We start from the raw sequence: 19,819 nt of genomic DNA, 5'->3' as shown, positions 1-19,819 counted from the left end.
AATGCTGTTTGAGTTTTACTTGATACTAACACGTAAAAATCAAGAACATCTTAAGATACTTTGGCACTATTACTCGTAGTTTACTTAGCTGTAGTACTTAGAACCAAAATTATTCTAAAACACTTTGGCACCATTGCTTGTGGCTTACTTAGCTATAGTACTTAGAACCAAAATTATTCTAAAACACTTTGGCACCATTGATTGTCGCTTACTTAGCTATAGTACTTAGAACCAAAATTATTCTAAAACACTTTGCCACCATTATTTGTAGTTTTCTTTAACCGATATTACGCTCCTTCTGCTGGAGAGTTAACATCAGTTTACGCTGTTTACCAGATATAAAAAATATTTTAATGAGGAACATTTTAAAGTTACTTGATCATATCTGGTACCAACGAGCCAGAATTCACCATTTAATAATCAGACAAATATTAATCGTGGTATGTGAACTGTCTAAACATCTCTTTTGAATACTTTATTTTTTTCACGTTAAAAGGTTAAATAACAAAATTATAAAACGTAAGTCAGCAGTTTATTATCTACTTGTTAGACATTTTCTTTTCATTAACTGGTGACAAAACTATTTTTCGGTTTACAATGTTACATTTCTTTCCTCCCCATCTCTCTTTTTCAGGTGGTGATTGCATTATGAATGTTTTAAGGTGTGTGAGAGGGAGAACAGTCGTATACAGAATAGTAAAAACTTTACACCGAAGAAAATATAATAAGAGAGAAATGTTAAAATTATTTTATATAATAAAAGACGAAGAATAAGGATCTTGTATTTAAAAAACAACAACAACAAACAAACAAACAGCAGCATGGTACATGATTTAAAATTGAAATGAAAGAAAAACAAAATTATGGACGTGGGAGAATAATAAACGAACGTAGGCAATGACAAGGAGACAAAGTATGACGTCAGAGTGAGGGGTAGTGGAATATAAAAAGTTGGAAGAAAGATATTAGAAAACCAGGAGCTATAAGCACGAGGTGCGAGAAGAGCTAGTAACCGTATATTAGACACAAGAATCACGACTTGTAAGAGAAAGAAAGAAAGAGAGAGAGAGAGAGAGAGAAGTGAAAAGGACAAGAACTAAGAAGAAAGCAGGAAAAACATTGTGTGGTTGACAAGACCCGAGTAAAGCCCTGCGTGTGGTCTGTTATAACACAGAGACACATTTGTCTGCAGTTCTCAGATCTGAAGGTTAGATGATGGTGAATCTCACAAAGGTGTATCGAGTTTCTAAGCACATGCGTGCACGGTTCACGATCCTTTTCATAGGTTACGAAGCGTAACTCACTAAGCAGTGACAGCGTATAGACTATCCACGAGATCTGAAACACACGACCACAAACCACAGTCGCAACGATAGCTCGGCCATGAAGGAGACACAACAACTGTATGGTGTGTGTGTGTGTATATATATATATATATACACGTTTGAAAGAGGTGATCCAAGATATCTAATTGAACTTTCTTCGAGCTCTTCCATTAGACTCAATCTATCCATGCCTGGAAGCTGGATTAAAACTTTCTGTGGAAATCATCTAAATACCAACATCTTTTCCTTCCAGATATAAAATACATGTTGATTCGTACAAACACGTGGAAGGATCTACTTCTTGCCTATGTAAAAATTCCACAGATCCATACAAATACACATCTCTTCGTACTTTATTTTTCTAGATGGCAATCTATGTAATACAACTTTTCTGTTTCTATAAATGTAAATCTATAACTAGTGTTATTGTGTGTAGTAACGTATCGCCAATTTTAAGCAATAACCATAAACGTATTTATCTCCCGATAATGTTATGTTATGGACAATTGACGTTATTAAACACTTGATTGCACATCTGAGACAGGAAAGAAAGAAATAGGCCACCAAATGACGTTTTGTAGTTCTTACCCGAGAATGGTTTACCCACTTGGCGTATCATTTCATTACTGAATAAGTTTGACTAATATAAAATCATGTATCCGTCCTACCTTGAATAATTTTTTTTTTTGACTGAGGAATGACCCATTTTGTTCCTCCAATCAAAATTTCCCAATGCTGAATATTATAAGAAAGCTTTCTGGCTACCCGTTCACGCCCATAGTCTGTGTCCAGGAAGGCTATCTGGTTACATCCTCTTAGATAGTCTTACGTCATGATGACGTCAATAGAGTAAGGATTAGAATAATTAGAAATGACATTATATTTCTGGATTCTGTAAATACCTTTTTTTATGGATTGAATACGATAACGATTTCTACATAGTTTGCTGCTCAGTTAAAAAATATATCGATTTTACTTCTCGTCTTGCATAAAAAGTAAATAAATATCATACGGGTTTTAATTCCAAAATCTTGAAACAATAGACGTGTAAGGAAAACAGCGAGGGGAGATAATCAGATACTGTTCAAAAACTAGAATAAAACTGCCTTTAATCATACGGTTACATTAGACTAGAACACAATTAGAGGGATTGTCATGTAGGCTACTAGTGTAACGAGATGAGCGGCACTTTCCAGCTGTGATCTGCACTAATCACGACCTTGCTGCCACCCAATTAGGGCAGATCGAACAGAAAGCTTGACCAGCGGTAAAACCCATTTAATTGGGAATAATGTCGGGCTGTCGGTGCGACAACGAGTTAGAATTGAGCTCTCTTTCTTGCTAATGATTACGACCCGTAACCTTTTATATATAGCCGTTTCCTGTCGGCCTACAGCTAACCCAGTCACAAATCATCAGAGAACTGATCGCTCGAATGTCAGCAACGGAGCTCTTCTCATTTCGTTCTGGAAAATTAAAGAAAAATTTTCAGATAAATCTCATGTAACCGGCTCGATTATGTCTATATATTTGTTAATGATACTATTTATAGCTGTTGTGAAAAGCTTATTGTTAGCTCTGTACTGTTCTGTATATCAGCTAGCAACAGGAATAATGACGAATAATTTGATCCATTCCGAGTTGAAAAAAAGCGAATTAAATGAACACTAAAAGCAGTTACATGGGGCAAAAAACAAATTGGCACATTTCTTTAAAATACCAGAGGACGTTGTTTTAATTTGCATATATATTTCATTAAACACTGTTATCTAGATGTTTGGCGTATTAGTTAAAGTTCATGGTTCGTGTCCCGTTTCTACAAAACTTGGTGTGAGTTTTGAATTTGTGGGTGAGTTATAAGAGAGGCAATCAATTACAAATATTCTGTCAGAGAAGAGCAACCTAGGATTAACCGGTGGGTGCACTTAAAGCGGTGGGTGCACTTAACTACTTCTATAGTCTATCAGTTCAAAACTTGACTCTTCCATGACACAGAACTCTTCATGAACATTCTAAAACAAACACATTAAAAACTGCAGAACTTTTTCCATACTCAACATTCTGATTGATTCTTTACTAATTCACTAGATAAATTTCGGAGCGAGTGAAGACAACATACTTACGATCCATTAATTTCCGTATATTTACAAAAGTTTAATCTTAAATGACTTAAAAATCATTTGATTAACTGAAGCATTTATATGTTATTTTAAATTTTGAATGCTTCAACATTGGAACCACAATAATAAAGTTAGGGTAATAAAACTAAACACATCTACTATAGTAATTTGTTGTTAAATGAAATTTGCTATTAACTAGAAAATAAATACTAAATGTTACTTTAAACATTCAATTTCAAACCGTAGTAGTTTTCTGACCTTTTATTTGAAGTTCATACCCGATCACAGTTTGCAATGGTTTAAATTAAATTTCGAATTTCGAACATAACAGTTTGTGAGTCTTATAGTACAGTGTCAGATTTCAAAAATAATTGAGGCCCGGCATGGCTAGGTAGTTAAAGCGCTCGACTACTAATCTGAGGTGCGCGGGTTCGAATCGTCGTCACATCAAATATGCTTGCTCTTTCAGCCGTGAGGGTGTTATAACGTAACGGTTAATCCTATTATTCATTAGTAAAAGAGAAGCCCAAGAGTTGGCGGTGGGAGCTGATGATTACCTGCCTTCCCTAGTGAGTCTAGTCTTACACTGCTGAATTAGGGAAGGCTAGCGCAGATAGCACTCGTAAAGCTTTGGGCGAAATTCAAAACAATCCAAGAAAATGTAAGTATATCTCTTTAGAAAATAGAAAAAACCCACTAATTTTGCTGTGAAGTACATCAGGTTGGAAGTTAAATGAAGGAAAACAACTTTCTTTAAATTATTTCCATCATGTTTATACATAAATTTCAACACTATTTTAATTTATCTTATAACCTACGACGTGAAACCGTTCTTGCTTTCATTCTAAAAGCATGTCAAGCCTTGGAAATTTACTATTATACAGAAATCGTCAAAACATTGAACGAGTGAATTCATTCAGGCTTATGAAGATCAGTGCCCTCTGGTGTTTGTCCATTGACCTTATTCTCTGCAGGGGAACATCAAGTCTCATTCCATTTTCCTCCAAATCTCCACAAAGCTTAACGTTCAACAGCGTCTCAGGCTCCATTTGTCACTGTCAGAAGAAAGGTCTGTTTCTTTAAACAGGTGTAACAGAGGTATTTGAAGAAATGTATAGAAGTCGTGTAACGGTTATTGGTTTTAATATATTATTCCTTCAAATATAACGAACTACCCGCTCTTTTGTAAGACCCAAAAGGAATAAGTACAATCATTAAGTCTTGAGGCTCTTTTCATTTGAAGTTTAACAAAAGTTGGTGAAAGGTTCGTAACCTTTTTTTTTTGTTATTATTATCTCAAACAATTTTGCTATTATAGTTTTCAAAGGATAAGAAGCAACAACAACATTGGTTTGATTGTAACTCTACAATTATTGGTAACTCTGATATTCGACTACAAACTGTTCTGCGAAAGAAAAATAATTTTTAGAAGAAATAGAACACACGATTGTTACGCATACACTTTTGTTTTCCTCGTGCGATCGTGGTATTGGTTAAAGTGATCCTATAGTAGTTAATGCCATAAAAGGGAATATTACGTCTGGTGAATAACACGTAAAGCTACTTAAATTCTTCAAATTAAGATTTTTCTTTCTTTTTTATTTCTGCTTAACACATACAAATTTTGTGTAATGTTTAAACCCTCCTGTTTTAAGCGCGTACATCTACTTTTATTAAATAAAATAATACTGCTTTATAAATATAACTTAAAACATATCTTAGAAATATAACAATTCGAATAAGATATTTAAGTTATTGCTTAAATGCTTTTAGATTTTTAATACACTTATGGTATGTTTATCGTTAAGCAAAAAAAATATACAACTTGTTATCCACACTGTACCCATCATGGGTATCGAAACCTCGTTTTTAGTGTGATAAGCCTTCAGACTTACCACGGAGCTATTTGAGGGGACGGCATAAAATCTACCTATCTTCTTGTTTTTGAATTTTGCGCAAAGCTGCACGAGGGTTATCTGTTATAGCTGTCCCTAATTTGGCAGTGTAAGACGAGAGGGAATGCCGCTTGTCATCACCACCCACCGCCAACTGTTGAGCTACTCTTTTACTATCGAATAGTGGGATTGACCGCCACGTTATAACGCCCCCACGGCTGAAAGGGCGAACATGTTTGGTGTGGTGGGGATTCGAACCCGTGACCCTCATATTATGAATCGAATGTCTTAACCACCAGCCCATTATTTTCTTAAGCAGTCCATCTTGTTAAATAACGTGTCTTCCTTAACGACTGTTTTCACATTCCATGAAACGTATTGAAATATTGAGTGCATTTTCTTTGATATATTTTAATTCCAACACGCTAGTTGTTACTTGGTTCTTCATTTTAAAACACTGGAACAAATCCAGCTGACGTGTTTTGAAGGAAACTAAACCAATTTGATAAATCTGTTGTGTTGAACTTTGTGACAATCTGTATTCAGAATTTTGAGTAAGCAACTTCTATCTTTTTCCAAATTTCACAGTAGTATTTATTTAACATTTTATTATAACGCTAACTTACATATATATCTATAAAGACATCACTTTTTGACTTACTTACTTTATAGTAATACAGTGTTCAAGTTGGGCCCGTTCCGTTACAAAGCGGTTTAGTAGTTTGTTTGTTTGTTTTTTTTTAATTTCGCACAAAACTACTCGAGGGCTATCTGTACTAGCCGTCCCTAATTTGGTAGTGTAAGACTAGAAGGAAGGCAGCTAGCCATCCCCACCCACCGCCAACTCTTGGGCTACTTTTTTACCAACGAATAGTGGGATTGACCGACACATTATAACGTCCCCACGGCTAAAAGGGGCGAGCATGTTTGGCGCGACGGGGATGCAAACCCGCGACCCTCAGATAACGAGTCGCACGCCTTAACGCGCTTGGGCCGGTTTAGTACATAGCCTAGAGAATTGTGAATCTGATAACATTGTTTCGCTTCTTGCTGCGTGTATTCGCTCTCTGTTGATTAAAATGGCCCCAAAATTAGCATTTGAAGCCAACTGTCAGTTTAAAGACAACTAGCGCAGATAGTCCTTGTATAGCTTCGTAAGAATATCCGAAACAAACAAACAAAAGTTTAAAAAATAGTGCTTCTTCTTTATTAAAAGACTAAAAATTCCAGCATATAATATTCTTTATAGATTCACCTGACAGAAAATTGAAAAAGTTACACCTTCTAGTGTGTGGATCAGTCTCTATTTGTCTGTCTGTGTAAAAAAAGCTACAACAACAGTATATTTACAAAATCAACTTACGTAATTAATTACGCCATTTTGATATAGTCTTCATTACGTCATATTGTAATAATCACTCTGTGACGACACTGTTTGCTTTTCATTGTGCTCTTGTATTTTTTTTGTCAAGGAATTGAAACAATTTTAAGTTAATCTCGTTACCGATGTGGGAGACTATCTTCTTTCAGGGTGTTTTCATGACTTGTCTGTGTATTCTACACTGTGTAATTCCATACTTTGTTAAAACGGACATTCTACTGCGTACCACTGTCGTACAACAATCAGACGAAAGAAATCATATATACTCTTCAAAAAAAGAAACGCAAAAGGCAAAATTTAAGACATATTGTTAACAAGTTTATTTCGGGTAGTTCTGTATGACATGTGTGAAACTTTGCACATTCACTGCTGAACATCCAAAGTCTGCAAAGGCGAAGTCCATGCTCACTAGTTGAAGTTTAACGTCACTCAACGTCAATAACGAGTATGCCCCCCGTGAGCATCAATAACTGCTTGGCATCTCCCGCCCATGGAAGCTATGAGATGACGAATCATATCCTGTGGAATGGCTGTCCACTCAGCCTGCAAAGCTGCTGCAAGCTGAGGCAGAGTCTGCGGTTGAAGTTGTCGCCGTCGCAGACGTCGGTCCAACTCGTCCCAAAGATGTTCGATGGGGTTTAAATCAGGTGATCTGGAGAGCCAGGGAAGAACGTTGATGTTGTGGTGTCTAAAGAAGACAGTGGTGAGTCGGGCTGTGTGAGGATGGGCGTTGTCATGTTGAAAAACGTCGTTGACGTTCACCATGATTGGTTGCACATGGGGCCTAAAAATCTCGTCGACGGTTGCGTACGGTCTGATCGGAAATCCCACGCAGGCCTGGTATGGTTGAAGCAATAGACGTCATAGTGGTGGTCCTATCCCGAAGGTGACGTAACCGGATGTAACGATCTTGTGCGGGCGTGGTCACACGAGGTCTGCCAGATCGTGGACGGTCACAAGTTGATCCATGTTGTTGGTGACGATTCCATAGCCTTGTGATGGTGCTTGGGTGGACATTTATAGCTCTGGCAACATCTGATCGAGATTCGCCTGCTTCCAAGCGACCAATGGCGTTGTTGCGTTGTGCTTCAGTCAGTCTTGGCGTAACTGTATTGCGTGTCGGTGGCTTAACACTGAGCTATGGAAACCGAGAACCCGTCACTTTTATAGGCATTTTGCACATGTTGCACTTGCAGAACATGCAGATCTCTCAAACAAATTTATCGGACACGAATGCGTTTTGGCGAAAAATCCGTTGTTTTCCTCCGTTTTCAAAGTGCACAACTTTTATTGTCATTTTGGTCTGACAATCAGTGCCTTAACACGTGTAACATCACATACTCTGAGCTTGTAACGTTATTACATATATTTCTCTTTAAAATAAGAAAAATATCCCTTTTGCGTTTCTTTTTTTGAAGAGTATATACAACACTTGTAATATGAGATTTTAGGTTCGTTAAAACTACTATTATTAATTAATTTCGAAAAATAGTCACATGTTAATATGTGTTCAATGCTGTTAGAGTATCCTTACAAACACTTTCATCCTATCGAAACACCAAACTGTTAACTGGTTGCGTATATGTACAAAGTGGGTAAAAATGTACAATACACTTAGTACAGTGTGTACTGTATGACAGGTAAAGTTTGTATTAAAAATATTAGAAAAACATCATAAATCACAAAAATAAACATTGTATTATTAAAGTAAGAACTTTCGTTAACCAATATTTTGTATTTAAACGCGAACACTGTGTATTGTTCTTTTATGGTCGTCTCTTGTATCTCCTGGTTGTTTGTATGTAAACATGCACAGTTTTCTTACCGATTCAACCATGTGTTCTTCATTGCATGCTTTAAAGTGTATATATATATTGTTTGTTGGAGGTCCAGCTGTTTGTTTCTAGTCCGACACAAACAACGACATTATTCTCTGAAAAACAAAACAGTTAACTCACTCGACATAATATATGCGACCTGCTTCAAAAGAAATATACATTCGTTACTGGAACTACGATCTAAGGCGGGCATCAAACCAGTATGATTACTGTTGCACATAGTTTGAGACATTTCGTTTTCAAACAAATGTTTTAAGCAATGTGACACCCGTGTCTCAACAAAGATGTGAGCTTTGAAGTCTATTGATGAATAAAATGTTTGTTTTCACTCAAGAATTTCATTGCGTCTTTTCCATTACTATTGAATGAAATCATCAGTCTGAGCTGGTTTTTGTTCAAGGCAATTACTTTACCTAAAATGAACGTATTTGTGGGGGGGGACTTGTACTTCAACATTAGCAAGTATGCACTTCCACTGAAGCAAAGTTCGTTCGAGTAATTCAAAAACAAGCACGGCTGAACCTTATTGAACTGACTTCAAATCTCAACGAAACATAAATATATAAAACAAAATCCTGAAGAAAAAAATTAGATAGCCTCACAAGAATACACTAAACGTTACTATCAAAAAAATTCTGCATTTGGATTATACATATATATAAGGATTTAATATAGGTTACTATTTTATAATTATGCTAAGTAATCAGTAAGAAGTGAGCTCCTGTAGTTCCGTAACTTTATACTTTTGACTTAATTTCAAAATAGTGTCGTTGTTATAAATCTTATCTTTTAAATGTCACTTCACTCATTTTTCACTTTGTCCTCAAGTCAGGACGAATACATACTTCGAATAACGCAGAATTTCTACACCATCCACGACAATCAAGGTGTTAAAAAACGAATTAAATCTTCCACCTTGCACAGTTTTCTTTTCTATCCTGCTCCACCCGCCAGGCCTCCCTCTCTGATTAATGACACGCGTTCGTGAACTTTGACTCTCATTTAGCGAGTGTTCAAAGAGGGATGGTATTGTAAACCTGAGCGATTAAAGTTATTTTCTAAGCAAGGTCTGAAAGGAAAGAAGAACTGAGATAGCTTCACATCAGTAAAGAAAACACTATTGTTAAAAGGACTTCTGTATTTGGGTTACAAAACTACAGTTTTTTAACCAACTCTCTGAACTTTGAGTGGCACGTAGAACCTTGTTCCTATGTCAAAGAACGGGTATTAGCGTGAGAAATTATCTTCCACAATGACAGCTAAGAAGGATAGTGCCATCAGTGCAAAAAGTAAGTGTGTTTAAAGATTTATACTCAGAAAAATTTCTTGGAAGGTGATTTTTTCTTCTCATGACCTTGTTCTGATAGACGTTTATTTCTTCGTTTTTTTTTGTAAGATGAATTATATTTTTCGTTTCTTTTTTCGCTGATGAAACGTGTGATACAGAAAATCATCAGACGGTGTTTATGATACAAAGCACGAAGGGTGAGTGAAAGGTGTTTGGACATTTTGATGTAATTTCATTGTTTTTGTGTAGATTTTAATCTATATATGGTATTTATCTAATAGTTTCCCTTACTTCCAGTTGAATATAAGAATCTAGGTAAAAAGAGTTTAATAGGCAGATATCCAGTTTTCAATATTAGTATACTTTTTATGATTCTTCACAACCATAATTTCTTTAACTTGCATGAACTAAAATTTTCAGCTTGTTTAATAATCTAATGTTCATTAGGGTAATCAAAGTAGCTGTGTTAAGAAAATACTGACGTATTATATTGGAGTAAAGCAATTAAAATCGTCTTATTACACTAGTAAGTTGGCTACAAATTATTGTGTACCCTGCTGGGACAACGGTAAGTCTATGGATTTTACAACACTAAAATTAAGGGTTCGGTTCCCCTCGGTGGACTCCGCAGATAGCTTGATGTAGCTTTGCTTTAAAAACACACAAATCATTGTAAATAAAGAAACTTTTAAGCAATGTTCTGTGACGTTTCGTCGAAACGGTTAACGTTGAGGAGTTCGCACATTATAAATATAAACAGTTGAAAGTATAAAGAAAATAAGAACAAAGGTCAATAGTTCATTAAGAACCATTATTTTGTTCCTAAGTGATTTTTCACGGTAGTTTCTTATGTAAAGTATTAAATTATACCTTGTGTTTGCTGGTTCAGACTATTGGGTGTGAAATGATATGCTTACTTTGCACAGGTTTTGGTGTAATTACATTGGAATCTGTGAGCCTTTAAACATCTGCATGTTATCTCATCTATTTTGAAACATACTTCGCTGTTAGACCAGAAAAACGGTCATTATTGTATCATCTACTGTCTTTTTTTCCTTCCAGAAGTTTCAGGGAATACTCAACGTTACTTTAGTGTTATAGGTGTTATGCTGTTCCTACGTTTTGTTAAAAGTGTTGCACCTGTCTTAGATAATTCTGATGTTCGTATGTTTCAAGTCGAAGTGTACTGAATGTGAGTAACGAACAATGAGTTTTATGTGAAAAAAAATGTTTCAAGTCTAAATAAACGTATGTTAAAGTGTAGGTTTCGGCTGTTATTCGTACGTTTCACAGCGAAAATATAATTATGTGATGAGTAGATAGAAACGTTACGTAACATTAGTCGTTGCTAATATTCTTACTTACCACAATATAGATCATAGAAAACAAACTGATGAAGACTGGAATTCCCCGAATTATGTATAACTTAGGAACAAGTTATAAATAGAATGATAGGTCGGACTTCGTATTTATGTTTAGTAAACCAAAACACATATTTTGTCAAATTAAGAATGGTTGTATTAGTTTAGCTGTTTATAGCTATTCGAATGTTATTTTGAAACAAATGGTTTGGAAGTTAGACCTTGGTTTGTTTGATTTACCAACGACTAGAGGGATTGAACGTCACATAACAATGCCCCACGGATGAATAGTCGAACAAGTGAAAGTAAACAGTTCTCACTCGATTCCATGAAATACAATACGAAAGGACAAGCTTTAAAACATTCATTTTCCGATTTAATCTTGTGTTGTGGCTTCTCTCAGATAAACAAATGAAGTTAATTTTCGTTTAACATTTCCACTGATTTCTGTGTAGTACCGTAAAAGCAGATTAACAGCGTATTAATTAGGGTATGTAAAATCACGATTAGATTGTAATAACTTTTAAGTTAATTTGAAAAAATAAGAAAAACGTAACTTAGATAATATCCTGAGAGCATGTAATGAGCACATGTGTCATTCGATAGAAACACGTAAACGAAATAAAGTACATCTGAAAATAACAATATCAATTGTATTTAATTTTATCAAACTAGGCCTGAAATAGATCTGAAAAAAATCATTGTAAGTCATATTTAGCTTTAGCGAAATAGACGAAGTGAATGTAAAAAACATCAACACCAGCTGAATCTCGCTTTGCAATCACAAAGCATTTATCACTTTTACACAGTATGAACTTTGTTCAAGTCTTTGTATTGTCTGTATTCTTCTTACAGTTATACAATAGAGAACAAATAAGATCACTCAGAATATATTTTATTTCTCTTATTAGCAAAAAGACTGAGTTGTATGTTTGAGTCTGAGGTTTAATCCTTTCGGTGGACACAGCGTTGACAGTCCATTTTATAGTTCTGTTATAAAAAGTCGCAGAAAGAAAGAAGAAAACATTACAACTATATCTTACAAGTTTGTTTTCAAAAAGTCCAAACCTTTATAAGCTTAATTTGGTGCCATCTGTTTGTCTTTTACAAAATAGAAATAAAAAAAGAGACAGAGATAAGAGAGGATACAAGCTTCAAGTAATCTGCATTCTTTAAATCTTACGTTTACAAGCTTTATATAATCTGCATTCGTTAAACCTTACGTTTACAAGCTTTATATAATCTGCATTCGTTAAACCTTACGTTTACAAGCTTTATATAATCTGCATTCGTTAAACCTTACGTTTACAAGCTTTATATAATCTGCATTCGTTAAACCTTACGTTTACAAGCTTTATATAATCTGTATTCGGTAAACCTTACGTTTACAAGCTTTATATAATCTGCATTCGTTAAACCTTACGTTTACAAGCTTTATATAATCTGCATTCGTTAAACCTTACGTTTACAAGCTTTATACAATCTGCATTCGTTAAACCTTACGTTTACAAGCTTTATATAATCTGCATTCGTTAAACCTTACGTTTACAAGCTTTATATAATCTGTATTCGTTAAACCTTACGTTTACAAGCTTTATATAATCTGTATTCGGTAAACCTTACGTTTACAAGCTTTATATAATCTGCATTCGTTAAACCTTACGTTTACAAGCTTTATATAATCTGTATTCGGTAAACCTTACGTTTACAAGCTTTATATAATCTGTATTCGGTAAACCTTACGTTTACAAGCTTTATACAATCTGCATTCGTTAAACCTTACGTTTACAAGTTTTATACAATCTGCATTCGTTAAACCTTACGTTTACAAGCTTTATATAATCTGTATTCTGTAAACCTTAAGTTTACATGTTTATATAATCTTCAAATTAAACCTTACGTTTACAAGCTTTATATAATCTGTATTCGGTAAACCTTACGTTTACAAGCTTCAAATAACCTGTTTCTTAAATTCTTAAATCTTACGTTTTCAAGGCTTTAAATAATCCGTGTTCCTGAAATCTTACGTTTAACCGTATTACTGAAAACTTTCAATAGAATATTTTTGGCAACATTAGAATAGAGCTGAAACTTAATGCTTAATTCAAGGTAATGAATTTCGACACATGTAGTACCTATCCGGGACTGAATGTAAGGTACGTATACGAACAAGGAATCATTAACAAATTGCGCTACCTACTAAGAATATTAGCACGTAAGCCTTAACAGGATTAAATGTAATATACACATATATATTTTAATACAATTTACAAATCATCAAAGTGCGTTTACCTTGTAATAATATCAATCTAAGCTGTCTTTTACCTGAATACAAATAAACAACGAACATATTCTGTTGTGATACTAATCTATATCAACATTCACATCTTAGACGTAGTAATATACTACTCTTAAATTTCTACCACGACACCTGTTTCAAAGTTTTTTGTTGTGTTTTTTTTTTCTTTCATGTCAAACGTTCCGACTAAGTAGCAAAACTAGTGTGGACCCCAAAGTGTGAATTCTAAACAGCTTTCTTATATAGTCAAGATTAAACGTGTCAAGAAGATGGATGCGACCCCTACAGGAGGTACGAAGAACCTTTTGTGTACCGAAGTAAATATGTATCTCAACCTAAATTGTGCTATCTATCTATCTATCATACTCTTATATAACTAACTTGTCTTAAAGCTTTGATTATTGTATATATTTTAATACGAAATATATTATAATAATGCACTGTCACGTGTAGCGTTTCAGAAATTATGATAATAATGCTTCATCATATCAACCGCTCGGTGAAGTAAAATTATAATTTTTAATAACACCTTATCCTATCTACTGGCCAATAAAGCAAGTTTTCAAATCTTTCTGGTATCAGACTAGGTTTATATCATTTAAAAATGCTTAGTTTTAAAATACTGATAGTACCCTATTATACGGTGTGACTCGTATAGTAAGATGTTTGTATAAATATGTCATGCTGTTCTGCAATGCTCCTGAGGTTTTGATTATTTATTTCTTGATTTGTTTGTTTCGAACCTTGCGCAAAACTACACGAGGACTACCTGCGCTAGCCCTCCCTAATTTAGCAGTGTAAGACTAGAAGTAAGGCAGCTAGTCATCGCCAATTACCGCCAACTCTTGAGCTACTCTTTTACCAACGAATAGTAAGAATCACCGTTACATTATAACACTCCCACGGCTGAGAGGCCGAGCATGTTTGGTGTGACTGAATTTGAACTCGCGACCCTTGGAATACGAGTCAAGTGTCTTAAACACCTGGTAATGCCAGGCCATTTATTTCTTGAAGAGATGTGTATCTTTAAAAATAAATTTGTTTAAAAAAGTAAGGAGGGCGTTTGTTGGCACGGTGATAGAACTTTGGATTTCAGAGATGGCGAGTCTGGCTCGAATTTATACCATAGCCACAATACACTGGTCTGAAGCAGTGGATGTGTTATAAGAGTGACAGTAAGTTCATTCTGATGGGTTTTAAGATGTTGCTGACTGGCTGTATTTCTTTTGGTCAGTAGGTCAGATGACATTAACAGCTATGTATATTTATTAAAATAAAAACCAAACAAAAACAACTTTCTTTGTAGATGACAAAGTGAACTTCTGTTTACTCTACCAATGTATCGCATTTTTTCAGTCGAGTCACGATTTAAGTTTATTTCTAAAGTTCTTAGAGATAAGAGACATGGGTCAAATTCTAAGTAATCAGATTTAGTATTTGCTCCTAGCACCACTCCTAAGCTTATGAGCCACGGGAGATTCATGTTGAAATATTATCTCACACGATCTTTCATGATGATGACCAGCACATTACACGTAGCCGAAGATCGATGTTTAATTTATCTCTGGAAATTGTGGTCACCTATCAACGTTGACCATTAGATAGCTCCTTTTCCATCTCTGCCAGTTCGTGTTTCTATGTGGAAACTTAATAAGTAAATATTGGAAATAAAATGGGGAAGATAGATTAGATAATCACACAAAACTAGGCCTAGCTGATGTCGGCTCTGATTTATCACAACTCCAATGATTGGCTATTGTGTGAAGTCGACAGACTGCAGGTTACTGCTCTATTCTTTACACAACTTACACGGTACTTGGTACAACAAAGACACGTATAATTAACGTGCGTAGACAACTCCATCAGCACGGCAGAAACTGAAACTAAGCCTAATATTTTATTCTTTCATATGTGATATACAAGCTTTGATAAGCTCTGCTGATTGGTGGACACGAAACACTAGAACATTTGTTTTATGTTTGCATAGGATTATTATTACAAATAGGATTATTTGTAAAGATAAATAAATATGTATGTATTATTCTTTTTTTGTAGTATTTATCATTTTTACTACGGAATATTACGCACATATACATTTGTATAACAAAAACGTAGATATATCAGATACATTAGGTCCGGCATGGCCTGGTGAGTTGAAGCGTTCGACTCGTAATCTGAGGGTCTCGGGTTCGAATCCCCGTCGCACCAAACAACCTTACCCTTTGAGCCGTAGGGACGTTATAAAGTCACGGTCATTTCCACTATTCGTTGGTAAAAGAGTAACCCAAGAGTTGGCGGTGGGTGGTGGTAACTAGCTGCCTTCCCTCGAGTCTTATACTGCTAAACTGAGGACGGTTAGCGCAGATCGTCCTTGTGTAGCTTTGCATGAAATTAACAAACAGACACATTAAAAGCGAGAAATAAAAAGCGTTAATCTGTCAGTAAATAAACTAGCAAATAAATTAAAAACACATACAAAATATTAAACCAAATTTATCCAATATTGATAATAAAACAATTATAAAAGAAACACTGATTCTTCTGGTAAAGATCGAAATTCGTTTTCCCAAGAGCCGAAGGAATGTTGTACAAGGAAGTGGTTTTCATAGATAACCGAGAAGCTTTTGTTTAAGACATTCCACGTAAACAGCCCCAAAAATGTTATTAAATATCCTTGGCGTTTTGTACCAGCATTTTCAGTACTATTATAAAACTTTATTCATTATGGGGTCGAATCAAATGACAACTACGCTTAAGTAAATGTGATATTATTACTTTTTGCCATGGCCCGGCATGGCCAAGTGTGTTAAGGCGTGCGACTCGTAATCTGAGGGTCGCGGGTTTGCATCCCCGTCGCGCCCAACATGCTCGCCCTTTCAGCCTTGAGGCGTTGTAATGTGATGGTCAATCCCACTATTCGTTGGTAAAAGAGTAACCCAAGAGTTGGAGCTGGGTGGTGATGACTAGCTGCCGTTCTTCTGGTCTTACACTGCTAAATTAGGGACGGCTAGCACAGATAGCCCTCGAGTAGCTTTGTGCGAAATTCAAAAAACAAACAAACTTTTGCCACCTGTTGGTGAAAAATGGTAGCTACACCGTGTTCTTAGATTTAATTGATTATGTATGTAGCTCAGCAATAAATGTAAAGGCTTATGACGCTGTTAATTGGGTCCGATACCCACGTTTAAGACGACATTGTGTAGCTAAGTGCTTAAAAATAAAGAAATAACTAAATATGTAATCCGTAAATGATAATATCTAATTTGGCACTGTGTGGGGAAGCTCCACAAAAACACCTCCCTTCTTTCTTAGGGACACCTTAAAATATTAAACCATCATGATAAGCCGTTGTATCTTTTGTCAGTTTCGCCAGTTTTGTTCATAGTAACGTAAGTCTGGGTTTTTCAAAACCTGTGGTCCGTTATCTCGTATTTAAAACGATGTGCCCCTAACTGGATGATTGCCATTCTGAGCTGGTGATAAGATCTTGGCTGAAGGCGAGGGCGTCAAAGAGGGACTGGTTGAGGTGTGTGGACCACTTAAAGGTTTTTTAACATAAACGACTCTTATGCGGTTCATACAAAATGGTTCATTGAAAACAGATTTTTACTAAATGCTTAAAACCTTCTGCCAAATGACTTTTCTTTATATAGCAACTTATTGATTAAGCATGATTCTAACGTAAGCAGCTCTGGCAGTTTGATAAATATTGTTTAGTAACTGCAAGATTTAGGTCAAAGAAAAATGTCTAATAATCCTATCTGATGATCAACTGTATCATGGGAATCCATGTATTTATTCATTGGTGACGGTAATAATTTCACTTATAGAGTTAATTTTGAAACATGTTAAACATACGCTTGTAACGAAGTTTCCATCAAGGCGGTCGTATACGTTCATTGTGACATTTTTTTTTGCGGCTAGTTTCTGTTAAACATTATAGATTAATTAAAGCCTTTTAAATAGATGTATTAAAAGGTCATGTCAGAATACTAATCCGAATAAAAGTGCGCATAGCTACTGCGTATTGAGACTGCGTATAACGACAATATATTTTATTACCTATCTGTAGGGACTATTAAGTCTCCCCGCTGGTACAGCGGTAAGTCTTCGGATTTACAACGCTAAAATCATAGGTTCGATACCTCTCGGTGGACTCAGCAGAAAGCCCAATGTGACTTTGCTATAAGAAGACGCATACAGATGACCTATTGAAAAAAAAAGGCCTTTTAAACTGAAGTTTCGACAGAGGAAATGACCATAATTATTTCGATAATAAAACAATCATTTAAAGTGGAAAGCATTAGAAGGAATAAACGTATACGGCTAAACTGATGTTCAAACCTCAACAGCGGAAACTTCTATACAAACGTGGGGAACCTGTTTCCAGAACTGGGACAACAAAGCTTTCTTAATATCCTGTTGCAGGGTAGATCATGACGTAACTATGCCGACTTTCTTTCAAAGAGAAGCAAAAGAGCAATTGTGAGAAAGGATAGCATAGTTAAGTGTGGGAATCAAAAGGGATTATTACATCTCTGATTAAATATCCATTTATCATAAGGTGACAATAGCAAGTGCTGTCTGATAGGACCAAGTGGAACTTCTGCAGGCGGCGTGCGTTCTTCTTTTCTTTTTTTTTCACCGCCGTAACGCATGAAGTTATTGCACACCACAACGCAATCAGCGATCTACAAGAAATGATAAATAATCATATAAGCCGGCTAGTTAATGGTTTGTCTCTCCCGGTGAGCATACGGGGAAGGGGGAGGGAATACGGTTTTTGTCGCAGCAGGGGATTATAATTGTTAACGTGTTTTTAGGACTGAGAGGTAGTGAAAAAACTGTGCCACAATCAGAAAGTTAACGCTCGTTTCTTCTCATTCCCACCTAGGTGATCACGCGTTCTCTGTGACGGTGTCAGTGACTGGAGAACCAAATCTTACCCTACAAGGAGCTTTATACTCGGTCCGCGCCCAAGCATCCCAGGACAGCGATATGTCATTTATCACTGTCTACCCGAGTGTCTAGCGCGTGATGGTACGTGGTTCACGTGCATGAATATTGGTGTCTATTCACGTCACTTGTTTGGATGAAGCGAAAGGGAGATTACAAACGTCCTGTTGCTTATATTCAGAGACTCAAATATTGGTTATTTTATTGCATAAAAAAAAAAGAAAAAATTCGCTGATATTAAAAGTTCTGAGATTCATCAAGTCAATTCACTGATGTGGTTGAAATGGATTAATCATGTTTTCATATTCGTTGAAATGTTTTATAACGGTAATTAGGCTTGAAAAGTGTGAAAATCCATCAATTGGAATGAGTTTTGGCAGATGTTAAAAATTAAAGTTTCCTTCTTAGGTATACAAAAGAACAAGGTGTAAAGTGATGGACAAACTACAGTCAGTGGTTTTCCAAGACCCCCAAATGGCACAGCGTTATGTCTGCAGATCCACATCTCTAGAAACAGGTTTCGATACTCGTGGTGGGCAGAGCACAAATAACCTATTGTGTAACTTTGTGCTCAATTCAAATCAATCAATGGTTCTTTAAACTACGGTTTTAAGTTCTACTTTTGAAGTGTATATGTTATGCAAAAATTAGTTTTTGATGTAATTTTGCATAAAGGAAGATCAACCACTTAAATTAAACTTAACCACAAACACGATAATCTCCAAATTTAGTTATTTTTCACGTTCTAATTAATCGTCACGAATAAATTTGTAGCAGTTTACAAAGTTGTTTGTTGGACATTCACATAAATTTCCTGAAGAACACACACTACGCGTCCACAGAAGAAAATGTTAAAAGTAAAATCAACAAAGAAAGGTTATATGTGATTAGAATGAAATATTAATTAATTATGGTTTCGCAGAAGGTTAGCTTAATCAACGTTTCGGTAAAGGAAATTTTAGTATATCTTTTAGAAGGACAAGCCGGCTATGGTTTCAAAGGGGTAAAACTAAGTACGTCATTCCTGGACAACATTTCCAATTTAGTTTCAATTTAATTGTAGCGTTAGTCCAGAGCGGTTAACTACGATTTCGATGGAATGTATTTTAATTGTAATTTTAATGGAAGAAGTGGTAATAATGATTTAAATGGGAGCAAATCGATATATGTGTACAATAAATTGACTTGACTAGAAACTCAAATTCACGTTAAGTACTAACCTATCATAATGCCTTTAGCTTATCATCATAGTGGATGTCACGAATAATTTATAGCTGTGGTATCATTTTAATATTTCACTGGTCAAGTAGTTAATGGTGTGTTAAAATACAAATGAACTCGATGAGATTAAACTTC

General features: G+C 35.4%; 1 long non-coding RNA gene across 12 annotated transcripts in view; it reads left to right on the top strand.

Annotated features, from left to right (window-relative positions):
• The window catches only part of LOC143228666 (uncharacterized), a 47,496-nt gene extending 28,278 nt beyond the window's left edge, over window positions 1-19,218 (top strand). For 5 of the 12 annotated variants that reach the window (XR_013015415.1, XR_013015405.1, XR_013015407.1 and 2 more), the window contains 2 exons: window positions 13,702-13,798; window positions 18,402-18,865. This is a non-coding gene — a long non-coding RNA (uncharacterized LOC143228666). The other 7 variants (XR_013015416.1, XR_013015404.1, XR_013015400.1 and 4 more) reach the window with 7 other exon arrangements.
• Window positions 19,219-19,819: the final 601 nt, after the last annotated feature.

This window comes from Tachypleus tridentatus, chromosome 1 (genome assembly GCF_004210375.1).
Source record: "Tachypleus tridentatus isolate NWPU-2018 chromosome 1, ASM421037v1, whole genome shotgun sequence".
NCBI lineage: Eukaryota > Metazoa > Arthropoda > Merostomata > Xiphosura > Limulidae > Tachypleus > Tachypleus tridentatus.
The sequence above is the reverse complement of the archived record's forward strand: the minus strand, read 5'-3'. Positions and strand labels throughout refer to the sequence as shown.